At 35.1% G+C, this 20,817-nt stretch overlaps 1 long non-coding RNA gene across 1 annotated transcript; it reads right to left on the reverse strand.

Moving 5' to 3' along the window:
* Positions 1–4,999: 4,999 nt before the first annotated feature.
* Positions 5,000–17,773, reverse strand: LOC145676205 (uncharacterized). The gene is made up of 2 exons (XR_014129318.1): positions 16,651–17,773; positions 5,000–7,917 (listed from the first exon to the last, which is right to left on the reverse strand). It is a non-coding gene; the product is annotated as an uncharacterized LOC145676205 (long non-coding RNA).
* Positions 17,774–20,817: the final 3,044 nt, after the last annotated feature.

The following is a 20,817-nucleotide window of genomic DNA, read 5'->3' on the forward strand; positions in this document are numbered from 1 at the left end:
ATTGAAGTGCAGTTCTTTAAATAGAAATATTAAATTTTCGGATATTTGCAACAAAGACAACGATATTGAACAATCAAAATGTAGATATTGTATAGCAGCAACTAGTAACCAGAAAACAAATGAGGATCAATCGTGCTTGGGTGAATCATCTGAAAATAAACTAATAAGTGAGCTGATTGAAGAAATACATTCTCTACGCAAGATTATTTCATTGCTGACAAACGATAAATGTGCAGGTGTGTCGAACCAACATTATCAAAAAAAATCTGAAGATGTACTCCTTCGTACAAGGGAGTGCAGTCCGCTATGGAGTGAAGTGGTAGCAGACTCAAGAAAGCAAAGTAGTTGCAAAACAAATACTCAGCAGTCTACAAATGTCCAGCTGTTACAAATGCAAGTGCCCAGCAGTTACCGGTACAAAACGAGTAACAACAAACAAACATGTATAAAGAACCAAGAAGTATCAAAAAATATCCTCCCTAAACACAAGGAAATTAACTCTCACAAAAAATGCATCAGTAATTTCAGACTGCACAGTGTTTCACGAGAAGTACCGACGCAAAACAGATTCGCAGCTCTGGAAGATGTATCAGGAGAAAAAAGTTATGTAACCACACCATCTCGGAGTGCTTATCAAGTGAATAGCAACAAATCAAACTGTTGTTCGACTGACAGCAAAAGCAGTGCAAGTGTAAATTTAACCGTTAGATCTATTGGTTTAAGATCAAAAAGTGTATGTAACATACCTGTAAGTAGTGAAAGGGAAGAAAGAAACGAAGTAAATGAAGTGCTTATTGCTAACAGTGTAAGAAGAAGTGCAAGGAAGGAAACATTTAAAAATGCTACAGTTGAAATGCCAAATGAGAGTAAAGAGAGCAATAGTTTAGTTGTGAAAAATGTACGTGCTGAAACGAGTACTGGTAGTGCGTGTAGTGATATGAGAAAGTCAAATGAAAATATAATGAGTGAAATGAAAATGGGCTCTGACAATAAAGGGGGTAATTCAATTGTAAAATTAAAGTGTAGTGGTATCACACCGAACTTTTCTTCCAAGTCGCTTGATCCTGCTGCAAGTTCTGTAGAAGGATCCGATTTAAGGTATGTTAAAAGTCCTATTACAATTTTAGCTGATAGTCATGGTCGAAACATTGCTCAAATGTTAAGCAATACGCTGAATGACAGTTACACAATTTTCAGTTTAGTAAAACCTGGAGCTCCAATGAAGGAAGTACTAAAGGATCCTTCAATTAATAGTCTCTACTCAAAAACAACGGGAACATTAATTATAATGGGGGGAGCTAATGATGTATATTCAAATAGAAGTGAAAATTCTGTCTCAGTTTTAATCAGTGCTCTGTCATTACTCAAAGATAAAGTTTGTAATATAGTTGTAATAGGCATTCCAATTAGATATGATCTAATCGAAAGCTCGTGCGTAAATGAGTTAATTAAATCAACGAATAGAAAATTCGAAAAAATATGTAAAGGTCAGCCTAATGTAACCTTTGTTGACCTCTCAAATCTAGGAAGAAACTGTTTCACCAAGCATGGAATGCACTTAAATAAGATAGGTAAGAAACAGGTAAGCCAGCTACTGGCAAAGTATATCCACAACAAGAAGAAGATATGCCATGCTATTCCAGCAACATGGAAAGTTCCAACAAATAACAACAGTCTTTGGTTAGCGAGTAATAGTGTAGAAGATGAACCAAAAGCTAGCAATATTGTAAGTACAAACAGGAAAACAAGCATTAGCACACCTTCTAGGTCATGTAACAGTAAGTTTTCGCAAAAGTCAATCGACGAAACGATCTGTTCTGGAGTAGTAAATGGAAGACAAAATTATACCATACTATCTAATGAAGAAGATATCAGTGTATAATCGAATATTGCAAATAGGGGTGCTTCAAATGACATTGTTTCTCCTCAAGAGATTATATCACATCAGGACAATATACATAGGAAATCAAAAAGACAAAGAAAGCCTCCAACACATCGTCCGGATTATTTTTTATGGTAGGATCATCAACCCAAAACAAAGACATCCGTAAAGAAAATTCCAGTTTTGATAAACGTCTAATTGACAATAAATTAAATCTACTGTCTAGTAAGAGTGATACTGTTGGAGTGCCGACATGTTATCAAAGTATACAGTCTGACAACTTAGGTACAAATACAATAGCAATAATATAGTCATTTTTCATCAAAATGTACAAGGGTTTACGTTTCATAAAAAGAGCATGTTAGAAGAACTACTTTTCGACAGACTGTTAGGAGTACATTTAATTTGTATAACTTAGCACTGGTTACAATCAGGGTGCTTAGAATACTTAGGCATTCCTCAATTTGAGCTAAGAGCACAATACTGCAGACATAGTAGAGATAGAGGAGGGGCTTGTATATATGCAAAAAGGGACCTAAAAACGAGAGAATGTACTAGGTTTAAATATTTAAATGTAGAAAAACACTTTGAAAGTTGTGCATTAGAAATTGTAGATCATAACTTTGTAATTGTATGTGTATATAGAACTCCTGACAGTGATATAGAAATCTTTATAAATAAGATGGACACCATACTAAATAATTTTATAAAAATCAAGAAGACTGTCGTAATTGTCGGGGATATCAACATAGATTTTTTACAGCCGATAAAACACGAGGTAGAACTTCTTCTAGATTCATTTAATATGGAGGCAGTTGTTAAAGTTCCCACACGAATCACAAAATGCTCCAAAAGTGCAATTGACCAGTTCATAGTGAGCAAACACCTTAACTACAACACATACGTCTTCAACAGTGGTTTTTCAGACCACCTTGCCCAAGTACTCGATATACATGTAACTCCCAATAAAAGTTTTTGTAATACAAGAACAAGTAATGTAACGTACAAAAGAAAATTTAATGATGAAAATATACAATATTTTAATCACCTCCTCAGGGAAGAAAATTGGAACGAGCTTTACTTGTATAACCAGGTCAATGAAGCTTTCAGTTACTTCATTGACACCATAACATTCTATTTCAATCTAGCATTCCCTGTTGTAAAATGTGTAACTTCAGGAAAACAGTCAAAACCCTGGGTAACACAAGGGATCAGAATAGCAAGTAAAAAAATGAGACTTCTTAAGAAGGCTAAAACACAAGGAAATCTATCAACATATACAGAGACATATTACAAAAGATATAAGAACATATATAAAGGAGTTCTGAAAGAAGCAAAACAGTTACACAATGACAAAATCATTAAAAAATTCGATAATAAGTCGAAGGCGTTGTGGAACTAGCGCAAAGCGAGTTAAGTGTAAACACTCGTAATGATAACGGTAATTTAGAGGTAATTAAAAATGGCAACGTAATTAAAGATCCTCGTACAATAGCTGACCTATTTAATAATTATTACAGCAACTTATCAAAAACGTACAATAGTGAGCTAGCAATGCCCACGAAAATATTCTCAAAAACTTGCAACAATACAATGTATCTGCATCCAGTTACAAATGCAGAAATAATAAAAGTGGTGAATAAGATGAAAAGTAAATAGTCAGCTGGCGTAGACGGTATACCGCGAAGTATTGTAAAGAAAAGCATTAAATATATTGCTGACTCCCTGTTTTTCCTCATAAATATGACGTTCTTAAGTGGAGAATTCCCTAGTATATTAAAAATTGCAAAAGTAAAACCAATTTATAAAAAAGGCGACAAATCAGAGCTTGAAAATTGTAGGCCTATTTCACTTCTCTCAACTTTTTCCAAAATTTTAGAAACCATAATGAGTATCCGGCTATCATCCTTTTTACTTAAACATGATCTAATTACACACGAGCAACATGGCTTCCTAAAAGAGAAATCAACGGAAACAGCAATATATAATTTTGTAGAAATTGTACATAAAAGTTTAGATAGTAAGGAGAAATGAATAGGTGTTTTCCTTGATCTTTCCAAAGCATTCGACTTAGTTTCACATAGAAATATTCTTTCAAAGCTCCAAGATTATGGAATAAGAGGCATAGCGTCCAAATGGTTTAAATCGTATCTGGAAAATCGGCAGCAAGTAGTAGAAATTACATACAGTAACAAAGATACAAACCAAACTACATATTACACATCAGGAAAACAAGAAATATCATGTGGAGTGCCACAGGGATCCGTATTAGGTCCATTATTTTTTTTGATATACATTAACGATCTACCATGTAATATTGCTCCAGCAGAACTATCCCTTTATGCAGACGATGCAATATCATAGTAAAAGGGAACGCAAATGAGGATGTTGAAGGTAATGCAAATGAAATCCTTCATAAACTATCTCAGTGGATTAAAGAAAATAAGCTTAAATTAAACATTGAAAAGACACAAGCAATCCATTTTCATCATATCCGCGACAAACATACGCAGCCTGTTAATATTTCAATTGAAAATAACGGAATAGACTATGTGAACTCCACTAAGTTCTTAGGAATCTGGATAGATAAAAATCTCTCCTGGGATGTACAAATAACTAAACTTGGTAAAAAATTAAATCAAATTTATTTCGCAATTAAAGTACTCAAAAATGTTTTAAAAGAGTCTACTTTAAAAACGATTTACTTTGGATTATTCCAGTCAAATTTAACATATGGCATTATATTTTGGGGAAATACACACAAAGCCAAGGTATTTTTACAATACAGAAACGAATAATAAGAATGATGGCGGCTTCTAAAGCAAAAGAACACTGCAAATCAATATTTAAAAAAAAATTCGTATACTCCCAGTACCTTGTTTGTACATTTTAAATCTACCGATATTTGTAAAGAGACATTTAGAAGGTGTTCTTACGCGGGTAGAAGAAAAACATGATCATGATACAAGAAACAAACAAAACTTTTCCATCGTAGAACACAGAACCGTATTATATGAAAAAGGGTGTAAATACGCGGCTATCATGCTATACAATAAACTTCCCAAAGATATAAAGACTCAAAAATCTATTGCTAAATTTAAAAAAGAACTACAGAAATATTTACTAAAGCATTGCTTTTACTCGATAGAGGAATACATGAATTGCTAACAAAAAAAAACTACATTATCTGTAGTAACCACTGTCGTTGTTTGTTTTTAGCATTTGATATATGTTCAAGGATTTCTACATACACTGCAAGTAATAATTACTCTTACTTTATTTTTAATAATATGCAAAATGTAATGGATAAGATGTAAGGTGTAATGTTTAATTATTAATCTAGTGTGAGTAATTTTCATTATTATTGTTCTTTTTACTTTTGTGTTTATATATAAATGACGTGTCCACTTCATATGCATTGCAATACAGTGCTAAATGTATGAAAAAAGGACGAAATAAATACAATACAATACAATACAATGTGCACCTCTTTGTAGGATAACAGGTTCATAGCTTGCACCTATTAGTAGGATGTACTTTGTTTTCTTGACAGCGTTTACCTGGGAGAGGAATTGGTCGTAATGAGCAGGATTTTTCAAATCGGCGTCTCTTCTTGAAAATTAAGATTTGTTTATGCAAAAGGTCTTGATAGTATCCTGTGATGTTCTCAGAATTCGAACTATGTACGTTGGTCCATGATTGTTCCGAATACGGATGCATCTTTAAAGGTGTATCCCACTTCAGGAAGTTCAGCCAATATATCAAGTGTTATAGATAGAGGGACCCCTCGTACTACTATTGACATGGTATGTGGCTGACGTTGCTAGTGTCGGATGTTGTTGAGAGAAGTTAAAGTTTTAGTTTTCCTGAACCTTTCGAAACTGGATTGTCACGAATTATTTTGCGAAGTTAGCCGACTGTGATTTAATGATGAATTCATTTTTTGGTTTCTACCATTTGCGAAATATCTTTGCGTTGCCGATACTGGAGAAGTTAGAGAAGTAAAACCTTCGAACTAAAGTACTTTGGATTGTAGTTTTGCTGTAGCAAGCTGTAGACAGGCTGCAAAGCAGGATAAGCTGGTTGGAGTCAGAGTCGGATCTCGAGATGCTATTTGCATTTGCATGCTTTTTAAATGGTGCTGAACTCGTTGATGATGCTTGGTGGTTGCTACTGATTGGAGAACGAGAACTCTGGGAACTTGGTTCAGTGTATGCTCTGTCTCTTCGATTTCTCCCCATCTCGTTTATCTCCAAACGAATAAACGAAATGAAATTTTGAGTTTTACGTCCCACGGATATTCCGGCTAGACTAAGAGAGGCAGTGATGATGAGCAATGAATGAAATTGTGGAATGAAGAAAAGGGGAGGAAACTGGAGAATTCCGAGGAATTGGGTAAATACCTGGGTATTTACTTAAGGTTTATACACAAAATTTTTTTTAACCGGTATCTCATCACTACTTAAACGTAGTCTAAATCCTTTACCGCACGCTTGGCACACATAAGTTTCTTTTGTGTGGACTAGCATGTGTGCACCTGAACTTCAACGTTTATTAAACGCCTGATGTCACTTTTGGAAAATGTGAGGTTTTTCTCCTGTGTGGATTAACATGTGTGTAACCAAATATGAACGACGAGTAAATGCCTTATGACAATCACTGCACATGTGAGGCTTTTCTCCTGTGTGGATTAACATGTGTGTAGCCAAAGTTGAACGACGAGTAAATGCCTTACCACACTCTCGGCACATATGAGGTTTTTCTGCTATGTGGATTAAAACGAGTGAAGCCAAATGTGAACGATCAGTAAACTCCTTACCACACTTTTGGCACGTGTGAGGTTTTTCTCCCGTGTGAATTAGCATGTGTCTATCCATATTTGAACGTCGGTTAAATGCCTAACCACACTGTTGGCATGTGTAAACTTTTTCTCCTGTATGGTTAAACATGTGTTTAAGCAAACTTGAACGATGAGAAAATGCCTCACCACACCGTTCGCATGTGTAAACTCTTTTTCCTGTGTGGATTAACATGTGTGTAGCCAAAGTCGAACGATGATTAAATCCTTTACCACACTCTTGGCACGTGTGAGGTTTTACTCCTGTGTGGATTAATATGTGATTAGCCAAATATGAACGACGAGTAAATGCCTTACCACACTCATGGCATAAGTGAGGCTTTTCTCCTGTGTGGATTAACATGTGTGTAGCCAAATTTGAACGTTGAGTAAATGCCTTACCACACTTTTGGCACGCGTGAGGCTTTTCTCCTGTATGGATTAACATGTGTGTGTAGCCAAAAGTGAACGTACAGTAAATGCCTTACCACACTCTTGGCACGTGTGAGATTTTTTTCCTGTGTGGAGTAACATGTGATTAGCCAAAAGTGAACATTGAGTAAACGCCTTACCACACTCATGGCACATGTGAGGCTTTTCTCTTGTGTGGACTAACATGTGTCTATCCATATGTGAACGTTGAGTAAATGCCTTACCACACTCTCGGCACATGTGAGGCTTTTCTCCTGTGTGTATTAACATGTGTCTATCCATATTTGAACGATGAGTAAATGCCTTACCACACTCTTGGCACGTGTGATGTTTTTCTCCTGTGTGGATTAACATGTGAATAGCCAAATGTGAACGTTGAGTAAATGCCTTACCACACTGTTGGCACGTGTGACGTTTTTCTCCTTTGTGGATTAACATGTGTATAGCCAAAGTCGAACGACGATTAAATGCCTTCCCACACTCTTGGTACGTGTAAGGTTTTTCTCGTGTGTGGATTAACATGTGTCCTGAATGCACAAACTCACCACTAGACATAGTTGAACTTTGACAAGAGCGTTTCTCACTTTTTTGGTACGTATGACGCTTTTCACATTCCTGTGTCACCATATTTGTTGTCAAACGTGATCGATGAAATCCTTTGCCAAACTGCTTCGAAGTATCAGATTCCTCATAAGAATGAGAAATGGCTTTATTTAATGTAGTAAACGTGTTCCCTTCTCCGTGGAAAGCAAAGATGTTATCGCGCCTGTAACAAATTCAACAAACAATGAAATATAAATGAGATAATGATTACATATATGAGATAATGAGCAAGAAAACATATATATAATCATTCGCTATATTACATTACAAAGTTACGCTATATTATATGTGTTATTACATTAAATATTGTAGAGATATGAAATGGAGTACTATATCACTACTGTCTCAAAATAAGTTGCTGTAGTTTGTTTCACTATATCAAATTAAACTATCATTTATGTCGTGGTGGACATAAGTCTATGACCAGGTATTGTCGGCTGCCTTGACACAAATGCACAGTATGAGAATTAAATGTCTTATCTGTAGTTTCGTGTGGAGAAAAAAAGAACTTGCGATCCAAAGGTTTAAGAATAATTCAACGTATTAATAGAAACTGTACAGAAGATCATTCACTTATATCATCATAAGAGGAACACGCAACGCGTTTTGAAACGAACTTAAAAATTATATACAACTTTCCAAGCTGAGGCAGAGGAATTAAAGTAACAAGAAAAAGACGAATCATTTACAGGGTAGTTATCGTGGTTCAGTGGTCTAGGGGCTTGACCAGTAATCTCGAGGTTCTTCAATCGAATACACGTCAAGCACTTTTTTCCTTTTTTTTTACTTTAGGAATTTTGATGGAAGTAGATCGGCGATAACACACGGTTCATTACATTCAAATATTTGAATACTCGTTTGTTTCAGCACTTGAGCTATCAAATTTTCAGGAATAATACTAATAATAATAAAAATTATCTCGAAGAATATTTAAAAATTAAAAAAATATTATCGCTCAGGTCGTACCATTAGAAGCAGAAACGTGATATTAGGCAAAAAAAAATATTTCGGTTTTGTGTAATATTGTTAATGAAAAGACGAATTTCTCATCTCGATTCTAAAACAAACCAAACAAAATCGGGATGAAACATTTTAATTCGAGACGGGACAAGGTTAACTCACACTATATTCATGCTTTGGAGATGAGAATCGAGACGAGACCAAAACTATCGTAAACATTTCTCATCTTATCTCGATTCTAGAAATAGTGTACGCCACTCTCTAAGCAACAATTGCTCTGTAGACTGAATCTTATACATCATTTTGTTAGTTTGTATTTCAGAGCTCACTGAATTCTGGTCTGTGTATATATTTTTGTAGCATAGCTTTTATAATTACATCTCCAAACTTCACAAGTTAGTTTATTACAAGCTTTAGGTTTCAATCATATTCACTTCTTTTTTTTCAGTTATTTTCCTGAAAACGTACAGTAGAATATATTCTACTGAAATATTAGCGGAAATCTTTCGTTTAAATTTGATTAGCTGTAGAGGTGTTTCATGATGGTACGGAACCTTTTTCCCGAAACCCGTTCGACATCTTCTGTAGCTTATCCAGCATAACCATTACTTAAAAACAACTGTAATTACGGCTCTTGTGGTTCAGAATCCCTACTTTCTACACGAAAATTACCTCGAAACTTTCCGTTATAACATTTAACTTTCCTTTATAACATTTAGCTAGTTGTAGGGAAACTTTCCGTTATAACATGTTGCTATTTGTAGAAACGTATCGAGAGGGTATGTGCTGTTGGTCCAGACACTTCTCTCCAATCCCGACTATTTTGTAACTTATGGCTCACGCTAAGGGTTATTTTACAGGCTTTAATACAATGTGTCCTGATACGGATTTGTTACCTATACTATTATTATTACTGAATATTTGAGACCTCAATATTACGTCCCACTGCCGCCGCAAAGCTGGGATAAATGCAATAAACAAGTGACAAATCTTGGGAAAAAGACTAAAATCACTGTGAAGGTTACGATTATATTTACAAGAATTTAACAACTACCAAAAAACACGATTTCAACCACAAGGCGACCGTTTTCCGGATTAAATTATAGCAATCTTCCTACAACTGGTTTTACAATACCATTGGTTATACTGATAACGTGTTGAGTTTTGAAGCTGATTAGCCTAGTTTCGACAGTCAATTTCCATCAGATCCTCGGCGAACACAATTATTTAAAAATAAAGCAGACGGGTTGATAAAAACAAGAAGTAATTGATGTAGATTTTTCATGTAAGTTAAGTAAATATATTTTGACCTTGAGAGCAACAGAGAGATTAATGTAGCTCATATAAATTTTTCTTGTTGATTTTTAATTCTATGTAGATGTGAGTGGATAGCAAAAAGCTGATTGAGTATACACACATACATACATGTCTTACACTATGCACCTTCATGTGTATTTATGAATAAGAGTAAATGAGATAATACTAATACACAATAACACACTGAGCAAGGTTATGCGATAATATGTAAAAAAAAAAACAGTATCACGTAACAGTTTCAACACAATAATTGAACAAACAAACAGAGAACATATAGAGAATGTTTCGGAAAGCAGGAATTATTACGTGCAGGAAAAAAAGAAGCATAATAATAGAACTAGTCAGAAGAAAAAAGAGAAAAGCAGTAGTGAACAAAGATCAAGGGGGAGTAATATATAGAGTAGGATGCGAGGAGTGTAACAAAATTTACTTAGCAGAAACAAAAAATGCAAAAAAAGAATTAAACAGCACCAGGATGATGTAAGATTGAAAATGGACAACAATGCGATATCCAAGCATCAGAAAGAAACAAACCACAGGATAGGGTGGGAAGGAGCAGAGGTCATAGAAGTAGAGAACAAAACCTTGGTGAGAAAATGGAAGGAAGCCAGAGAGATTATGAAAGCAGGAGGCAAGGTGATGAACTGGAATGCAGGACTCTCGATAAATAAGGAGTGAGTAAAGATTTTGCTTAAAGAAGAAGGAATAAAAAGGAAGAAGAAAGAAAGAGAAACAAAATAACAAGGAAAATAAGGATAAATAGAGGACAGGACGCATCCAGCGGAAAAAACTAAACCTTTAATTGGATACGTGTGCAGCTAAAAAGTGAAAGTGAAAGCCAGACAATTGTTACTTTTTAAAGAAGGGGAGGAACATAATTAAAATTGATCTCCGGACAGTATGTACAAGTGATGACCAACTCCCAGCAGCCAGAAGGAGTGGAAGTCTGGTGAAGACACAGTGATTGTGTAGAAACTGTCACGTAATACTGTTTTTCAAATATTATCACATGGCCTCGCTGTGTGTGTTGTGTATTAGTACAAAATGGAATCAAGGCCTGATAGAATAGTTATAGAAAATATTTTATATATGGTACTAGTTTATATCTGTGTTAATTTTATATTGAAGCACATCGCAAAGTGAAACCTGAGTTTTGAAAAGAAGGATTGGTTGTTAATGGTCGTAATATCAAAATTCTTAGTCTTTCATGTTTTAAGTGTATGTTTATTATTTTCGTATTAAACTCAGACATTTAGATTTTTCTCCTTTGAACTAGTTGCTCGTAATTCATATCAATATGGAGGCTAGTGTTTTAGAACAATTTCAAGCAATCTTGACAGAGGAATTAGAGAAACAATTAGAAACCATTACTCAAAAATGGTAATGAATATTGGATGTCTAGGACAAAAAATACATGAATCAGTAGGTGTACCTCAACAGCCTGTAACACAAACGATTTGGGAGAGTAGGAAACAGCGAATCGAATGCCAAAGCAGACAGCTTACGTAATAATATTAAAGTAGCCAATAACTCCTTAACTGAAGTACGCTCTGAATTAGTTAACGCGGCCAATCATGTTGATTCAGTAACTGCTGAGTTTAAAAATAGTGTAGTGGAATGAAAGAAAGGTCTCACTGTGTTCTATGAATAAATGCGAACGGCACAGTTTGAGTGTAGGCAAACCAACAAAATAAAAGAGTGCAAGGCGGAAAAGAAACCGTAAATACTCTTAAATTCGAGCCGGCCCACGTTGTGAAAGATATGTGCCAAATAAATCAGAAAGTCAATTACAGTCAGGAAAAGGAAATATGCAGTGTAGAGATAGCGAAAAAGAAGAATCGTTACGCGTACCTGTAGACAATTGTTTCTAATGTAATTGTTTTGCCGGCAAGGGATACCGATGTTTCACACGTGATACGCGGTAGCATTCAGGTTGCGCGTATCCGCCCTCTCGAAAAAGCCAGGGAAGGCTTGAGAGTTCAATTGATGATTTTGTGTGATAACGAAGTTACAGTGTTGTCGGTTTTGTGTCGCAGGCAAATGGTTTTGCGCGACTTAACAAATTCAAACTTGTCTTTGTAACAGTGTATGTCTAAAGGTAAGTTGCATTTTAGTGCTGCAAATCCATTCCGACTTTATCAGCTTTGAATATTGTAGAAGGAAACGACTTCAAATTCACAATAGACCCGCCAAGCGAATTGTTTTACGTAGTGAAGGCCTCGTACATAATTTATCGGTCGGAAATGTTTACCGTAAACAAGCGTAAAAGTAACACTTCCAATAAAGCACACGCAGTCGAAAGTATATTTCCGTTACAGAACGGAAATGCAACACTAAGATTAAGAAGAAAAAGAAGATGGCCAATGATACCAAGTTGAGTTTTCGTAATACATTATTAACGTAAACTCGATTTTAAGGAGCATAATCAGTAGAGTTAAAATGACCAGACGTGATCATATCAGTACATCAGATGCGACATTTACTAACTTTCAGTTGCCGAAATGTTTGAATTTTCAAGCTAGTACTTCACTATTGCGAAATTGTAAAGAGCGAAAATTTAAGTATAGTGCTACTCAAAATGTAGACAAGTTGATTGATCATGATGAAAACAATGTTCGTCCACCTCCACGTACAGCGTATTCTCAGCACGCACAACCACACATTAGGCGTGCAGTAGGAAATAAGTTGAGAATAAAAGGAAAGTGCTTTGGTATGCGTAATTCGCAACGCACTAAACTCGGTCAAAGACGAACTCCATGCAAATTAAAGTCGAGCTGTAGGCGAGGTTGTTTCGAGTAAAACATGCGGAAGAAGTATACATTGACTCCAAAGAGCACTAAAAAGCTAAAGCGAAAACAAGTACCAGCATTGTATAGTAAACTAAAAGGAAAAATATAGTAATAGTAAGCGCAAACCTAAAAAGAAATTTATGACAGGTATCGCAATGCAGCGTAAATCCAAACGTCGTAAAGGAAGGCGTGTCAGTACGTGGAAGTTTAGTAAATACGCTGTAAAAAGGAGAAACGTTCCGAAATTAAACAAACTAACTGGAAAAGTACACTTAAAAGTGCTATATTACAGCTTAAAAGCGCAACCGGCACAGATGGAAAATTAAAATCTCAGCACAAAAAAAGCGTGAACTTCACCCGAACTCGGGCTAAACCCCGGAAGAGATGAGAAATCAGAAATACCGAATTTGAACTTTTAAACTTTTAGATTATGAAAAAAGGATTATTGTTTATTTATTTGATAATTTCCCAGAATTTCGAAGGTTACTTTTCAGAATCAAAGTGTGTGCCCACCGCCGCTGACGCACCAGTCGAAGAAACCATTAATATCGCTCTACAATCAGGAACGTTCACTTAGATGTCATGTTTTATAGTTTTCTTACAGCTTTTGGAGATGAAAGATGAATGTGGAAAGGAGAGGAAAGACAGCATTGGAAATTTTAAACAGGTAATTGATTTAGAACGCGATTTCGGACTTTGAAATTGTAATAATACCGCACCACTTTTGAAAAGTATGGCTATCCCGTTTTGGATGCGGACTTTCAGTATCGAATTCTTATTAGGATGTTTAAGTTTTGTGTTTTTTTTTCAGGTCATTCCAGTTTTGGGAACCAAACTTCATAACAAAATTTTATTATCAAATCTTGTTTTGAGTTTTAAATCATTCCTCTTTATGTTTATATTAACATTTAGTTGTCCCCATACAATCAAGCATTTAGACATGTTACACAATTAGATATAATTACGAACATAATTAGAGAAGTACTAGTAATAACTACAATTAATCATAAAGTTTAAATTTTGGGTAATTAAAAAAATGTGCTTTTGAGATAGTGAATTTTTTCGTCTGATGTTAGGTTTGTATAATGGGAAAATATACGAAATTTTTAATGTAAGATTAAGTCGCTGTCAAAATACTGTAAGTTAAACACAATTTAGTATAATATTGAAAGTAGTTGACAATAACCTTGAATTTGATAAAGTTGTTCGTTGATTTGTTCGTCGTTCGATATATATATGCCGTCTACTATGAAAAGTCAATGTGCATTCAATGTGACTAATGATACCTGAAGTTAATAGACTTCAGAGAAAGCGATATTATAAGTTAAGAAGATTTGAAAGTTAAAATATAGTTCATCCCCTAGGGACATCCGTACTTTCGTTATAAAATTAAAGTAATGAAACCAGTGGGACGCCTGGTTGGGTCCCAGCTAATGTGCAGATTTGGCAATTGACTATAATTTCAAAATTTTGTTCTAACTTTTAATAATTGGCATAATTAGAAAAAAGTGTAATAGTAATAAAATTGATGTTCGGATTTTAGATTTTGATATAATAATTAGTTTTGATTTGGATTTATAGAAAATAATTAGAGTTTTGATTTGGATTTAGAGAAAGTAAATTAATTGTTATACTTTCTGATGTTTGAAAATAACTGTTGTATTCTTGTGCCCGGAATCATAAACCGGCCTCGAGAAAAAGAAGAAGGGAAGCCCGTTTACGATTCCACGGTACCCTGTACTACGATAAACACCGGATAATATGATGTATCGATAGTACGGAGTGCCTATGTCAGTTACGCAGTATATGGTAAAATTGAGGTTTATGTTATCAGAACATATTAAGATTGCTACGTACGAGTAGGCCCTGAACAAGAATAATGTTTATTGAACAAGTTAATATTACTATTATCTTGTGTTTCACTACTGTGACAAATGCTCTCGGATGTGATATTCTCAATAAAGAAAGTGCAATTGCTTGTAAGCCACACAAAAGTATTAGCTAGCGCTCTTTAAAAGGTTACATTTGTAAACCTACCAATTTTGTAGGTACGAGCGGGCCTGAAGTAATACTAATGATTAAAAAATTGATGAAATGAAATGTTGGGCTGTAGCATTAAATCTCCTCCCAGGGTGGATTTATTTTCTTAAAATGCCTCCTCAAGGCCTGAATGTTGACAGCCCAATTGGGGTTCGGAAATTAACCCTGATTTGTCATGACTTGAATGCCGAAGGCATGCAACTAGGGTGGTATGTAAGGTCGTACGGTAGAAGCGATTCATTCGAATCGTCAGGGACCCTGCAAGATTGAACTGTAAGAGATCGTAAACACCATTGGTTTTAGGATCCAATTCATTATACTTGTATTTTTCATGAACGACTTACAAACTGTGTTGTTATCTAATTACGCACAGAATGGCGCTCCGTAGGACCTAATCGCCGTTTAACTAATTTATTTGTATTAAAAGGTTCAAACGGTTATTAGTTACGTTGTATAATGCAAGTAACTAAACATAATATAACAAAACTGACTTAACATTCAAGGAAATTCTTTTAAAATTTGGCGGTCTTTCCAGCTTTCCATACCACTACAACAACAAACCCTCCCTGTAATTAAAACTGATGCTGACCCCCAACATTAACACGAAAATAAAGTTACATGTTCTATCGTAGAGGGTAGTTGAAACTTCGTGTATACAGTTCATTGTTTTACCGACGGAGGACTGTGAAACTCTCTTCATATTTTGTGCGAAGTAATGCCCGATGTGCAAAGTAATCCCTTGTCAAGGTAGCTACTAACCAGTGTAAGCGAAATGAAGTATCAAAATTTAGTGTGGCAAATCATAACACGGAACTATGAAAATGTTTCGGAATGAAGGGATCCATATAATTAAGAAGTTACGTACGTAATGTATAGTGTTACTTTGGAACACAATTATACAAGCAAAGAAAGCATTTCAGGATGTTACCTATAAAATACTTAGGAATGTACAAGAACACATTGTACACGTAAGACATGTAAGTCATCCTGAATACAGAATTTTGCGTTATCTTTGTTTACCCACATTCTGCGTAATGCTCTAATCTGCATAGCAATCTTATTTTTACCGGCCATTTAGCAAATGCTGGTTAGCATTGTTTTTACAATAATTCATATATTAAGTACGTTCACCAAGCCCCTAAAGTGATCCCATATTGAGAGATGCAGATCCATACACTAAAAAAGATTCCTGGGAATGTAAAAAATCGACTTCCTTGAAAAAATGAGTGCAGCTATGAAATGGACTGATGTATGGACCTCTACAAATAATGAACATCCATTGTTGGTTAAAATATTCTTTATCTTGTATTTTAAATATGTCTTTCGAAGCCCACCGAAAAAATCAAGCTAGACCCATTTGAGCTAAATCTTAAATAAAATCACTTTTTTACATTTGTAAAATTTTACGATAATTACCATTCTCATTATTTGTTATTTTACATAAGTCTCTATATAAATAAAACAATATCGTCGAGCACCCATATTTAAAATATGTGAAACAAATAGTGAGAAATGTGTAACCAATAATAAAGAAATAATTATTTTATCAAGATATGAACTACATAAGAATTGTATGGATGGTATCAATCTTGTTATTATTTTTATTTGGTATACAGCTTGTCTATGTGTGCCATGTCATTTCCAAATTGTAGGCTACCTACTTACGTTCATGATATCTCCCATACCTAAATATTTCTCGTGAAGTATTGCTTTTAACCAACAAAATTTCCGGAGCCATATAACCGTATTATCAATCTGAGCCAATTAGTTAATGAAAAATTGAACATTACCTTTCTGGCCGAACTGAATTTAAACTTTTTGTTGTTAATTGTTGGGAGTCATTAGAATGCGACGCGCAAGTCTCCTGAACCACATTTTTTTTTTTAGCGTTTCTATATTACTTTCAAATGCAGGATCTTCTTCTAGTGCTGATTCTGGTTTTACCCTATCAACGTTTAGTTTCACATCCAAGGAGCACATAGCTGTATCCTTGTACACTGATACCTCTCCTTCCGTTGTAGATAATATTAACTCTTTGTTGTCAGTCATTAGTTCGTATGTCCACCCTCTCCCTTCGAGCGGATCATCATGAGGTAAGTCATAAGCAATGTCTTCTTTGCACATCAATTCCAACTTAACACACGCCTTACCAGCCATTGTGAATTGAAAAATAATAAGAATTTAACACTGTTCTTATACTCCCATTATATTTTACGTTGCCAGTGTTAATGAAATGATTAACAAGTCCGTTCACAAAAGGAACTTTATATTTCCAATTTTCTTCTTCTCCCTCTTATTCTTCTTCATCAGTGACAATTGTTCACTCGGCAATTGATTGTTTGTTTGTAGATCGTCCTTACTTTAGCAACAAGCCGCTTGGGAGAGGGTCTCCTAGACGCAGAGTGCCAGTACCATCTAAATTATTTGAATGTGCAATGAAGTGGACACTTTCAGAAATGATTTGCGTCAAGACAACGCTAATCCTAACAATAATCTGCTACGCCGTTGAATGTCGCTACCATCCACATATAACGCGACTCAGCCAGACTTACACAGTCCCAGTTCTAGTTTACCTACTTCTCATGAGATGTCGCCATGGTCTCTATTCCATAATTTTTGCCTTCAGTGTTGCTACTTCAGTGTTTGAAACACATTCAGTTATTTAGTTCATCAGCATACGCGTATGTGCAATTGAACTAGATAGATATGTGAGGTGATTTTTTTCCAAAGGTCGACCGGAACTCCTTCTACACGAATATATAATTATTTAATTATTAGTAAACTATAATAATATGTCAAGTAAATGCTTATGCGAAATTCTTGTTTGTACACAAATAGTTTCGATGCCAGTGCCAACAGAAAATTGCTTTCTTCTAAATCGTAGCAACCACCATCATATTCGATTAAACCATAAGTTGCTCCATCGTTTAATTTATTCTGTATACAAGGTGACCAGACGTCCCGTTTTAGCCGGGACAGTCCCTTTTTTCCAACAGTTGTCCCGTTTTTTTTCTGATTATCGAACGGGACGCCTAAATGTCCCGTTTTTAAATAAAAATGGTCTAGGTGTCCCGTAATTATTATTCAAAATATAAATCGTCAATGCAAATTCTACTCTCTTCCGTACCAACTCTCGTCGCCAAGGTTCAGCCGTGTCTAGTCTAGAACTTCTGAATTTTCAAATGGGAGTTGTGTGTTCGTGGCTCAAGTGGGAATTCTGAGTGTTCAACTAATTAAAAGAATTGTTGGGCAGAATTTGCAATCGGGAACTATTATTTGTTGTGTGGTATACGTAAAGTTAGAAACGGTGTGTTATCACTCTTACTTGTGTATTTTGTAAATTGAGAACACTGCTGAGTCCCAAAATACAATCTGGAAGTCAGATATCCCCCCCGTAGCCGATTCGTATGCGTCCCGTTTTCGCAAGTGAAAATTCTGGTCACCTTGTCTGTATATAAATAATAATTTCATTTGTAATTTGGAAATGTTTCAATGGTTTGCACAGACTTCGATTAAAAAATAAATAAATAAATAAATAAATAAAAAGTTAGTTGTAAAATATGCTCGATTGGTTTCCTTTTTCCCTCTACTTTTGTAAAGCTTAATAATTTATAGTATTGACACGGAATAGATAGTCATAATGTTCATTTTAGAAAAGCGTCTGATTTCAAATAATCAGAAAACTTATTTTAATATATTAATAATTCTGTAAATGAAAATGAAATGAAATCTTTAAGTTTTACTATTACTATATTATGGTTTCAAAGTTCGTTTTTTTTTAATCACAGTAGCTATATTATTACAGTTGTCTCCAGGCCCGTATTCAGGGGGTCTAGCCCCCCCCTGAATTCTGGCTGCCTAAATTTTGCGATATTCTATTCCGATGTTGTTGTTTTATGGTTTCATACGTTAAATTACGTTACCAACATTAAATTTAGAGAGCATTGCCGAGCAAGCGTTAGCGAGTGATGGCGGATTATAGCCCCGCAGGGCACGTTGTTTTCTATCTTCGTTACCAACAATTCACCTTCTTTTCTCACATAAATCACTTCGACTTACCTTTACGGTTTGTACAAATCCCCTACTGCCCTAAAAAGAAAAAAAAATGTGTTCGATACTTTCTTGACTACTTGAACACTACTTTCAACTCATTTCTTCAGTAAATCATCCTACTTTCGGCTATTTTTGCCCCCCCCCCCAATACTAAACAATTACTTTACTTTTTAGTGCAAATGGAAATTGAACTTAAAAAATCATATTATTACTTATATAAAGTACTGTCAAAGAATTTTAAATTTTTTAACCTTCAAATTCTTTAAAACCTAGAAGTAAATCATAAAATATTAAAATAATGTAATTAGTCGTACGGTTCTTATAATTTGGAAGATGAAGTAAAGAAATGGAAATATATTCCTTTCCGGGAATTTATAGGCCAGGGAAAAACCCGGGAATATTCCCATTTTTTAAATTCCTTTCCACCGGGAATATTCCCACTGCCCATCACTAAATAAGCTCACATGGCGCAATCTGTGATCGAACCATTTACTCCTTGCACCAGAGATAAACGCTCTACCACTGACCTTGTTTTTAAAGGACTTAAAATATGGAGTAGGTTCATTAAAATGAGGGATGAAAATGTACACATAGGGTGAATTTTGTTATTCCATACTGCAAAATATCTCGAAAAAAAAAGCATCAGACGAAAAAATGTACGAAATAAAATTTATATTTTGCAGGCAGAAATTTCTCTATGCTAAAATTCCCTTCCGCCTTAGAGGTGTACGGCGAAACTGAAAAACTGTTTACAAACCCCGTCATTTTAATTGATGATTCGATACGTAAATTTTATTGGAAACATTTTTCGAATGCTGATAGGCTGGTGTAATCGGTTAAATCTAAGTTCACTAAGGTATCTTCAAGTAGGTAGATTAGATAGGCCTTTCTCATCACCGAAGCTATATAAAATACAGAGAGACCATTTAACTTGGAATTCGAACCACTGTAGTGGGTTCAAATGTCAATATTTTCCACCGGGAATCGAATATTTCGTATGTAGACGTTACTTTATTTGTTAGTTACAAATTTTACTTTAAATAAGTTATATATATATATATATATATATATATATATATATATATATATATATATATATATATATATATATATATATATATATATAGGCCTATATATGGGGTCCAACTAAAATTTAAATCCCATAAGGTACCGTACGTCGAATGGTATTGTCGCTGTGCCTCCCAGGGTCGTTCTTCATTGGGGCTCAGGGCCCAGACTATATGAGACGTGGATCTACTGATTAACGTGGAATCCGAACCACAGCAGCCTCCGCCGACATCGAACCCAGTTCTCCCACGCCAAATGCGCGTACGTTAACTGCTTATAAAGAAAATTTGTGTTAATTGTCATTGGAATACCTTATATATACTTAAAGTATTAACAAATCAAGACACTCTAAGAATTTAACGACTAGAATTATAAAACAATTATTTTGCCTGTCTTTTGTCTTTTACGTTAATGTATGAACGCACATTTAAAGCTTTTGAGAGAAATTTTGAGGGCTCTAGTCGGGTCGGATGAGTGAGCTGTTGGCGTATGGGAGTGAGAAATGACGTATGGGTTTTCACAGCGGGACAGTTGTCTGTTGATGTTATTTAGTTTTGTTTTCTGGTTTCGTGGAAGACAGGAACCGAGCCTGTGGGTTTCTGAAACTGTATAAGCAAACAAAGAGGCGTGTCTCCCGTTTGAGTGACCGCATGTTGCATGCAACCCAGTCAACTGGAACGTGTCAACTATTAAGGGCTGTGCTGGTGAAGTTGGTGGGAAAAAAAAGGCACGGAATAAAAAGAAGGAGGTTTCCAACTTTTGCCTCAATTCACATACCATAATGGACCTGTATTATTTGGCCTTTCTTTGAATTTTCATTCTTTTTTTCATCTTTT

Source organism: Thermobia domestica, chromosome 18, assembly GCF_964235325.1.
Source record: "Thermobia domestica chromosome 18, izTheDome1.hap1.1, whole genome shotgun sequence".
NCBI lineage: Eukaryota > Metazoa > Arthropoda > Insecta > Zygentoma > Lepismatidae > Thermobia > Thermobia domestica.